The sequence below is a fragment of the Ranitomeya imitator genome, chromosome 3 (genome assembly GCF_032444005.1).
Source record: "Ranitomeya imitator isolate aRanImi1 chromosome 3, aRanImi1.pri, whole genome shotgun sequence".
Classification (NCBI taxonomy): Eukaryota; Metazoa; Chordata; class Amphibia; order Anura; family Dendrobatidae; genus Ranitomeya; species Ranitomeya imitator.
The window spans coordinates 626,668,006-626,677,314 of record NC_091284.1 but is presented as its reverse complement, the minus strand read 5'-3'; the positions used below and the strand labels follow the sequence as shown (position 1 = coordinate 626,677,314).

Below are 9,309 nucleotides of genomic sequence, written 5' to 3'. Positions count from 1 at the left end.
TCGGATATCGGTATCGGCGATATCCGATATTTTTCGGGTATCGGCCGATACTATCCGATACCGATACTTTCAAGTATCGGACGGTATCGCTCAACACTAATTGTAAGCTTTGATCTGGAGCACTCAACATTTGTGTGTAAACATTGTGATTCTTTACTTTAGGTGTAGAGAGACAGCGGCGGCAAGTGAGACCCACCATTCCACCAGTACACCATCTTCAGACACCAGTGGGAGCCCACAGTCCGGGACATCACGTAAGTTCACAATCATTGATTGCATTTTTTTTAACATCACACGGGACATAACAGGGTAGCTGAAATATTTGAAGACATTACAGACGCAGTAATGACCCAGCGGCCTACCACGCCTCCACCATCTGTTGCGACCATGCACCCTCGCACCCCTGTGAAGTGTGATATAAATTTTATGTTTCAGTATATTGTTAGCTTTGATCTGCAGCACTCTACATGTGTTTTTAAAGATTGCGTTTGTTAACTTTATGTGTAGAGAGACAGCGGCGGCAACAGGTACCTGCCATTGCCAGCAGCACCACAGCATCCACCACCAGCGGGAGCCCACAGTCCGTGACGTCACGTAAGTTAACAATCATTGATTACAGTTTTTCAACTGCATACGGGACATAAGAGGGTAGCGGAAATATTTGAATACATTACAGACGCAGTAATGACCCAGCGGCCTACCACGCCTCCACCAGACAGCAGACGGCCTCGCACCCCTACACCACCCTCAACACCTCCCTTCCGACACTCCTCTTCCTCCCCCGGGTCGGCGGCATTCTCCCCAGAAGCTAACATACGTAAGTGACCAAAACAGCGAGCGCTTCCCAACGGCGTGTTCCATAGTTAACCAGATCTGTTATTATTTCCTTTTAGGTGCTGCAGCAGTGGCCAGATCGCTGGGGTGGGAAATTAGCAGCTCTGGTTCTGGCAATGAGGAACCGGCGTCCCTTCTCCATAAGTATCAACATAATACGAGTGGTTTTCTGCTGGATGTCACAACTAAAACTGTGAAATTTAATAAAATTAACATCGCCCTGTGGTGCCAGACCAAATAGAAATTTACAACACACAAAATTTGGTCCTGCCCCAGAGGTCGAGATGTATTTTCAGCGGAATCAACGTTGGTTCTCCAACCTCTTCTATCCACAGAACCGCCCACCGTAAGAGAGCTCCTGGCGAGACAATTGCGCCTGGAGCGGACAGCAGCGCTCCTGCAGCAGACAGCAGCGCTCCTCCAGACTCAAGTAGAGCAGCAGGGCGTGACGCTGCGACACCTCTTGGGCCGTGGAAGGAGATAATTTTTTTTTTTTTTGGTTATGTTATATTTTGTTGTTAAATAATTTAAAACCAAGAAATTGTTACAAAAAAACAAAATATCTTCGCATTCTTTCTTTAATGTTTACCAAGCTATAAGGGTTAACAGCACCATTTTATAGGCATCACATTTAAAGTAATTTAGAGAGGTTTATATGACAGCAAAGCAAAAAAAAATATTTTTTTATACGGCGCGATCCTGCCAGGGTACAGCTCCAGAATCATTAAAGTACTGACAGTATTTTTCGCGACAGTCCCTTGCATCGTCTGCCTGTCTGCCAGATCCAAGTGCTTGAAGAGCTGTAAAATTATCCGGTTGTGTACGCCATTCCCCGGGCACAATATCTCCGGTTCTTGCGTCCACTGCATCAATAAACGAAGGAGGAGAATAGGAGCTCGTATCATGACGTCTCAGGAAATTATGGAGCACACAGCATGCCAAAACCACAAAGTCTATAGACGGCAGCTTCAAGTTGATAGCTGTGTGGAACACTCTAAACCGATTTGCCATAATCCCAAAGGCATTTTCAACCACACGACGGGCCCTCGACAACCGGTAATTAAAGATTCTGCGCTCCGGTGTGAGTGTTCTCTGTGCAAATGGCTTCAGCAAATGTGGATGAAGAGGGAAAGCTTCATCAGCGATGAAGACAAAATTTAGGTTTGCTTTTGTGTCTTCATTTAGTGGCAACAGCAGTTCATTGTTCCTCAAGCTTTCCCCAAATGAAGTGTGTTCAAAAACACCACCGTCGGAGACTCGACCATTCATGCCAACATCCACATCAACAAACTCATAGTTCGCATTGACAAGGGCCATGAGGATCACACTGAAATATCCTTTGTAGTTGAAAAAAAAGGATCCAGAGTTGGCTGGTTGCGTGATGCGCACATGCTTTCCATCTAATGCACCACCGCAGTTTGGAAACTGCCACAGCTCATCAAAATCGGAAGCAATCCTCTTCCAGTCATCCGCCGTCTTGGGAAACTGCAAGATGAGAAGGAAACATGTACAAATTAGGTCAAATATATTATACACATACACTCTCATGTGGACATCCTACAGTGATTGAGGCGCAGTATGGATTAGTATAACAAAGTCAACAACCCTGAGTATGCAGGCAGCCATTTTATCAGATGGCTTCGGTGACTCAGAGGGGGTGCTAAACAATATATCAAAATTATATAATCAATAAAATTACGTTGGGAGCAGCAAATAAAAGAAGGGTGGCGCAGGGTTGGAGCAGCACATATCAGAATGGAGCCGCAAAATGGTAGCAGCACATGTCAGAATGGAGGCGCAGGATCACAGCAGCACATGTCAGAATGGGGGCGCAGGATGGGAGCAGCACATGATAGGATGTAGAACATATACCAATAGAAATGCGCGCAAACAGGGCGTAGAACGGGTTAAATAGCTAGTATAATATATCGACATAACACAGCAGCCAAAAAAATATAGTAGTACCTCCATATAATGCCTTAAGCTGTGCACAATGGCCTCGCATGTCTCCGGAATCACAACGCTCAGGAAAGGTCTGGAAACAGCTGCGGAAAACTGCAAATCCTGAAGAGACCTTCCTGTTGCCAGGAACCGCAGTGTCACCGCCAACCTTTCATCCACGGGCACGGCTGCACGCATCGGCGTATCACACCTTTGTATGAGTGGCGTAACAGCAGACAGTATTATTTTGAAGGATTCCTCGGACATCCGAAGGTAGTTTCGGAAATCATGAGGGTTATTGTCACATAACTCTCTTATGAGACCCATGTGTGACAATGTGGATCTTTTCTGCAGCCAGCTCCGGGTCCACATGCGACATTTTCGTTTAGGACGTCTCTCCTCTTGGAGACGTGCTGCCTCAAACACCAGGGCAGCAGCAACAACAGAACTCTCATCGGAAGTGAGCATACTTCCTAAAAAGAAAACAAACGTACAATAAATACACGTGCTTACAAAACAATGTTCTGACCATTGATCTAATAACTATATATGTTACTACTGGTATTAAATGGGGCAGTCAACCATCTCGATCTGTAAAAGGATTAATTAATTGGGCCACGCTACAGCTGTGTACCTGAGGTTCTCAGGCCTACCCTACTCTCCATAAAGGAACAATCGACCACACTCCAGCGTTTATCCCCGTTGAAGCGCAACATATGCTACGCTGTAGCGTTATACATACCTTTTGCGGTAAAAGTCTAGTAGTTAGAAAAGTCCAAGGAATCCAGCGAATTTAGGAGTTCTGTTTACAGCACGTGCTACAGAGAGAAATGAATAGCGCGCTCGAGAGCTCCGGTTTTATCCGCTGGGAACAATAGTCCTTTGTCGAATGAGCGCACAGTATTGTACCGCCCAATCAGCACACGGGAGGTGGAGAATTCAGCGCTCCTACGTAGCCAGCTCCTCCGCCCTTTACATCGTATACAATATCGTGCACACCTTTGTTACACCATGCGATCATGCCGCCACAGCGGGACACTAGACGACGAAAGAAAGTTTCAAACGATGTGCTACGACGTACGATTCACAGCGGGGTCCCTGATCGCAGGAGCGTGTTACACACTGCGATATCGTACCTATATCGCTCGAACGTCACAAATCGTGCCGTCGTAGCGATCAAAATTGCACTGTGTGACGGTACCCTAAGAAAAAAAAACATAGTGTTGATCATATCTCAACCATCACTTCCACAATAATTCAGTTTTGTCTTGTTCATATGTGTTTCTTAAAAAATACATATAGAAGGTTTTGAGCATTGTAAATATTGAAAGACTTTGTCATTTTATAGAATCAGAAAAACCTATCACATTACATCTAATTATTGTAATTGTCTTAGCCATACAAACAGTTGCAGATATTTTTTTGTATATATTTCCCATCTGCTTATAATAGTTTATTCCAAATCATACCAAAACAACATAAAAAAATGAAAAAAGGGAACACACTATACATACAACTTTTGGTTACTCTCCAAGTTGGAGAGTGGATGGAAACATGGCTGTTCACCTGAATAAACATGACTATTGAACTAGCCTTTTCACATCAATTTATGATGCTATTATTTGGAATAATTGTAAAACACTTCAAACTCCTAGGCACTCTCCTGCAGTAACTTAATACTGTGACATGTACTCTGAATACAATATAATAAAGAGAACAAACATTATCTATTCATTAAAATAGTCAACTATGACATGGTATTGCGGTCAGTCAGTTATTGCTGTTAGAAAACACTAAGTTTGCATTCTTATGTTAGTGATGTAAGTCATATGTAGATCCCCACATTCTCAATTACTGCCCTTTATCATTGGACCACAATATTTCCATGTAACTTGCTCTCATTAAAATCCAAACCATGCAACGTTACTTTTGGATAGTCAAGAAATTGCACAGTTCCCGTAGTTGCCACTCAAGGCTTAGCTTGATAAATCATATAGTAAACTATCTTCAAGTTCCATAAACATTTCTTGATATCTCTAAACAATGCCTGTTGTATTTAAACATCTGCTTAGTAGTCTAGAATATAGAGAGATCTTAGATCCATGAAATAGAAAGTCCTTATGGTCCCTTGCTGCTATATCACAATCTTTAAATTATAATATGTTGGCAAGGATTGGGTGAGGTGGACCTCCTGGTGATAATGTCCTTCCTGAAACTCCGTGTGCCCTCTACGTGGCATTTAGAGGAGATTGAGACTTTTTGACGAATACTTTTAACAGCCAGATTTCAATAAACTCTGTGGTGTTAGTCTATTCTGATTTTTAGGGCATTCCCACAATTCTAATGCTATTGTGGTGAACCCTGTGTTTTAAATAATCTGTTTTGGACCATAAAGATGTGACCTCTTGGACAGATTTTTTAGAGTTTCTTCCCACTTTTTATTACGTGTGTCCTCCACTACATAGACCCTCTTTTCCATTGCCTCGGTTGCTCATGCACTTTTTGCAGGTCATGCATTACAATTAATAGATTTTTGCTCATGCTACACATCTGCTTAAAAGCATTTTGAGTGAATAATTTATCTTGGGAGAAAGCCATCATTAAATCTTGCAAGGTATGTTCTTTAACGGGCATATTAGAGGCAGTCACCTGTGTTCTTTTTTTCCCACCTTGCTTAAGATCAATTTCTGCTTAGTTTAATAACATCTAGTTGAAGTGAAGAAGTTGCCACATTTGTATAGCCTTATTTTTTCTTTTTATTACAGTATTTTTATAATTCAGTGATTACTGAAAAGACTTATTCCATATACTATTGTTGTGTTCCTAAAATAGTGTATAGTATGTGATTTTACTGCACTGTTGTGTTATGATAGAATAACATTCCAGATGCTTGTACTAAATCAGTTATTTTAAAGAAAAAACTGTTTACAGCTAGAAAATAAAAGACTGTGATTTGTCAGAAGTTTAAGTGTTCTTGTGCTGGAGCCTAATTTTCATGATGCTGAAGCAAAAAAGAATCATATTTTACGACTAAGAAGGGCATGTACATTAAAGATAATGAAGCCGAACTAGATAAAGCATCTTACCTAGCAGATTGTCACAGCATGAATTCTCATTTGAATATCTGCTTGAAGCTTGGTATTTGACACAGATAAAGTAATGCAGAAATATCCAGGTGAGTTTAGCTGTAGGAGACAATTGATCACTTTGCTTAAATAGTGTTTGTAGCATTGCATAGCCCATGGGCATTAAAATGGCACGGACATATTGATCAAGATAGAACAGTGAGACGAATTTTACTTAACAAGCACTCAAAGCAGAGCTAAATATATGAAAAATTAATTTGCTGCAAGTAAATCTGGGGTACTTGTTTCTGTAGATTTTTTTTATTTTTCCACTAATCAACATAAGGGAAAAAACTCTACAGAAATGAGAGATCGTGTTGTATATAGTGTTTGTGTAAGACACTTAAAAAAATGTTTGCTTTCTGTTGTTCACTGTCACGGCATATACCATAGAATGTTGCATTATGAAGAAAAGAAAATATCTTTCCGAGGAATTAACAATGTCAAAAAAGAACCACAATGTTTGTAAAATGTTTTAGTTTTTTATTGATCTACATCTGCCAGGAGTTTTTTTTTAAGGGCAGAAAAAATATTGTGAAAAATGTCCTAAATAAAACATCTTCAGTTCTCCAATTTGCTTAACTGTTCACAATAACAGTGAATTGGACCAGGAGTGCCCAAACATTTGCATGCCAATATATATATATATATATATATATATATATATATATATGTATATATATATATATATATATATATATATATATATACACATACATATAGCATTCACAGTTATGAAAGTTGTAAAAGTTCAATATAAATACTATCAGGTGCAAAAAGCCAAAAAAGATCGTAAGCGAATGAGCACTTTCTAAAAAAAAAAAAAAAAAAAAAAGCAAACACGTACATTGAAGGTGGAGCTAGGGGTTTAGCTTGGAGAGAGAGAATCTTCTTTGTGGGCCTCTAATCAGGTAGCCATATTCACAACTATGGTGGTGCACCCTAATCATGGGTGTAGGGGAACCTCAGAAGATGACCATGCTGTTATTGAAAATAAATCTCTATAAAAAGTCCAACACTGATATTACTGATGACTAAGACAATATAGTGATAGCTACCAGTCCTGTAGAGCATATTAGACTTTACAGTATAGCTACAGATAGTGACTTATAGCTCACATTCTTTCTAATGGAGTCATTCACTATTTCTGGCCCAGACTGCCTTGCCAACTTCTTTCGGACACAACTAATCTGTAGAGGTTACAACAAAGACATCTCAAATTTCCAGCACAACATCTATTGCTGACATGTACAAACTCCACATTCCAACGGTGAGCCTATTGCTACTATATGTGTCCATATTACTAGACCTGCTGTGTTCCTCTTATTGTTCCACATAGTAATTGTGAGCAGGTTGCAGGATACAGTAATGGACAGGAGACAGAGCAAGAGTTAACTTTTTTTACAGGAACAGAGGTGTACACCACTCAGGGAGGAGGTAGGGTAACACTGGGCTTTTACAGTTTGGTATATGGGATGGGGTAAAGTGTATAAGATAAATGGCAACAGTTCTCAAGAGTTAACTTATCAGTCAGACAGCTTCCTGACTGAAGAGTCCACAATAGGTATGGTGGCGCCAACATGTTCAGCGTGATATGCATCCGATGTCATCCTGCAGGTGTCCTTGAGTTGAATCCTGACGGCAGCAGCTTATCCTCAGTGTCTTCAACAAGTTCCTTGGTTTGGGGTCTGCTGCGCATGGTGCAATATAGTCCACAACACTAATGGAGCCTAACATGGCTTGGCAGATATATATCGGGGGATGGGAGTACAGTTGTCAGTGAGTCACCCGGTCTTTCATAAGAGGTATGCGCGCGTTACTCACAGGCCCAGAGCATCTGGCACCATGAGTCAAAGGAGCCAGCAGGCACATGGCATGATACTGGTCACAGTCTTTGTGAGTTACTGCAGGGAAGCACGAACATGGGCCTGCGCTATTCTGGTGCTCAGTAGTAAGAGCACTCTCCTGTCCCTGCCGTTCCCTGTCTCTTCCTGCCAAGTCTGTCTGCTTGTGCGCGCACTCAGGCTTTTTTCTAGTAGCCATGCCCCCTGCTCTGGTCCGGGTCACTAAGTTTTCCCTCAGACTGCAGAGGAGACAGCCCCAACAGGTCAAGGCCCAGCACAAGACAGGCACCTCTGGTCCGGTCCTTCTTCTTACATAATAATGCCCACCATGGTGCTTCTTACAAAGTAAAATTCCTCCTTTGTAGCTTCTAGAGGGTAAAATTCCCCCCCTAGAAAATGATACTGCCCTGTGCAAGTGGCCTACAGAACAGTGATCCCATTTTGCCCCTAGAGACTGTCAAAGGTGCAACTGTGGATCTTTAACAGTCACAATAACAAGAGCTCATATAATATTAAGGTTTCTTAAATGCCTGCTTAACATTTAATAACATCCCCATAGTTCACCCACATGCAGTAATAAAGATCCCCGAGTTCCCCTTCCATGTACAACACCCCTTTATAAAATATGATGACCCCACAGCTCTCCTATCAACGTGTGATTGGTCCACAGATCACCTATACACAGTATAATAGGCCCACAGCTCTATTATACACAAAATCATGGTCCCACAACTCCCCTATACAAAGTATGATTGCTCCACCACTCATTTACACACAATATGCTGGACCCACAGCTTCTCTATGCACAGTATGATGTCCCTATAACCCCCCTAAAATAATGCCTCCCACAGTTACCTATACTCAGTATGATGCCCCCTCACAGTGTATGATGCCCCATCAGTAATTCCTGTATGATGGCCATACACTGTTCATTGTACTTATATCAAAATAAGCAGGGGCTCTGTATACCCAAAAGTTTTACAATCCTTATGAGTAGTGTTGAGCCACCCCCTAGTGTTCGAGTTCGGCTCGGTTCATCGCATTGGGGCGTGTTCGATGATTGTTCGTTAAACGTTCGACGAACACCATCGAACCCCATTGAAATGGCAGGCAAACACAAACACATGCAAACACATAGAAAACACCTTAAAAGGTGTCCAAAAGCTGCTTAGAAGACACAACAAACACATGGAAAGTCGCAACTACATATAGTCATGCGAAAAGAAAAGAGGTGGAGGAGTAAAAGGAGGGGAAACACAGATATAGGCATATGCATGTAGAAAAGCCACAGAGACACATCACGTGTTTCTCAACGCAAGCAATAAATAGCCAGGTCTTTCACTGGGAAGGAACAACCACAGGAAGGGCAGCATCCAAAAAGGAAAACCACACTGATGAGGGGCAAATCCCCCGAAACAGCTGAGGATGGATACCATGTTTTGGCATAGGAGGTTTTCCTTTTTGGATCCTGCTCTTCCCATGGCGGTGTTGCATGTTTTGATCTCCCCGAAGTCATTCATCCTTATGTTTAAAGACATAGACATGTCATGCCCTTCTAAAATCAA

At 41.7% G+C, this 9,309-nt stretch overlaps 1 long non-coding RNA gene across 1 annotated transcript; it reads left to right on the top strand.

The window, feature by feature from the left end:
* Window positions 1-200: 200 nt before the first annotated feature.
* Window positions 201-969, top strand: LOC138672242 (uncharacterized). The gene is made up of 4 exons (XR_011319666.1): window positions 201-254; window positions 508-594; window positions 677-817; window positions 894-969. It is a non-coding gene; the product is annotated as an uncharacterized lncRNA (long non-coding RNA).
* The last annotated feature ends 8,340 nt before the right edge of the window (window positions 970-9,309 follow it).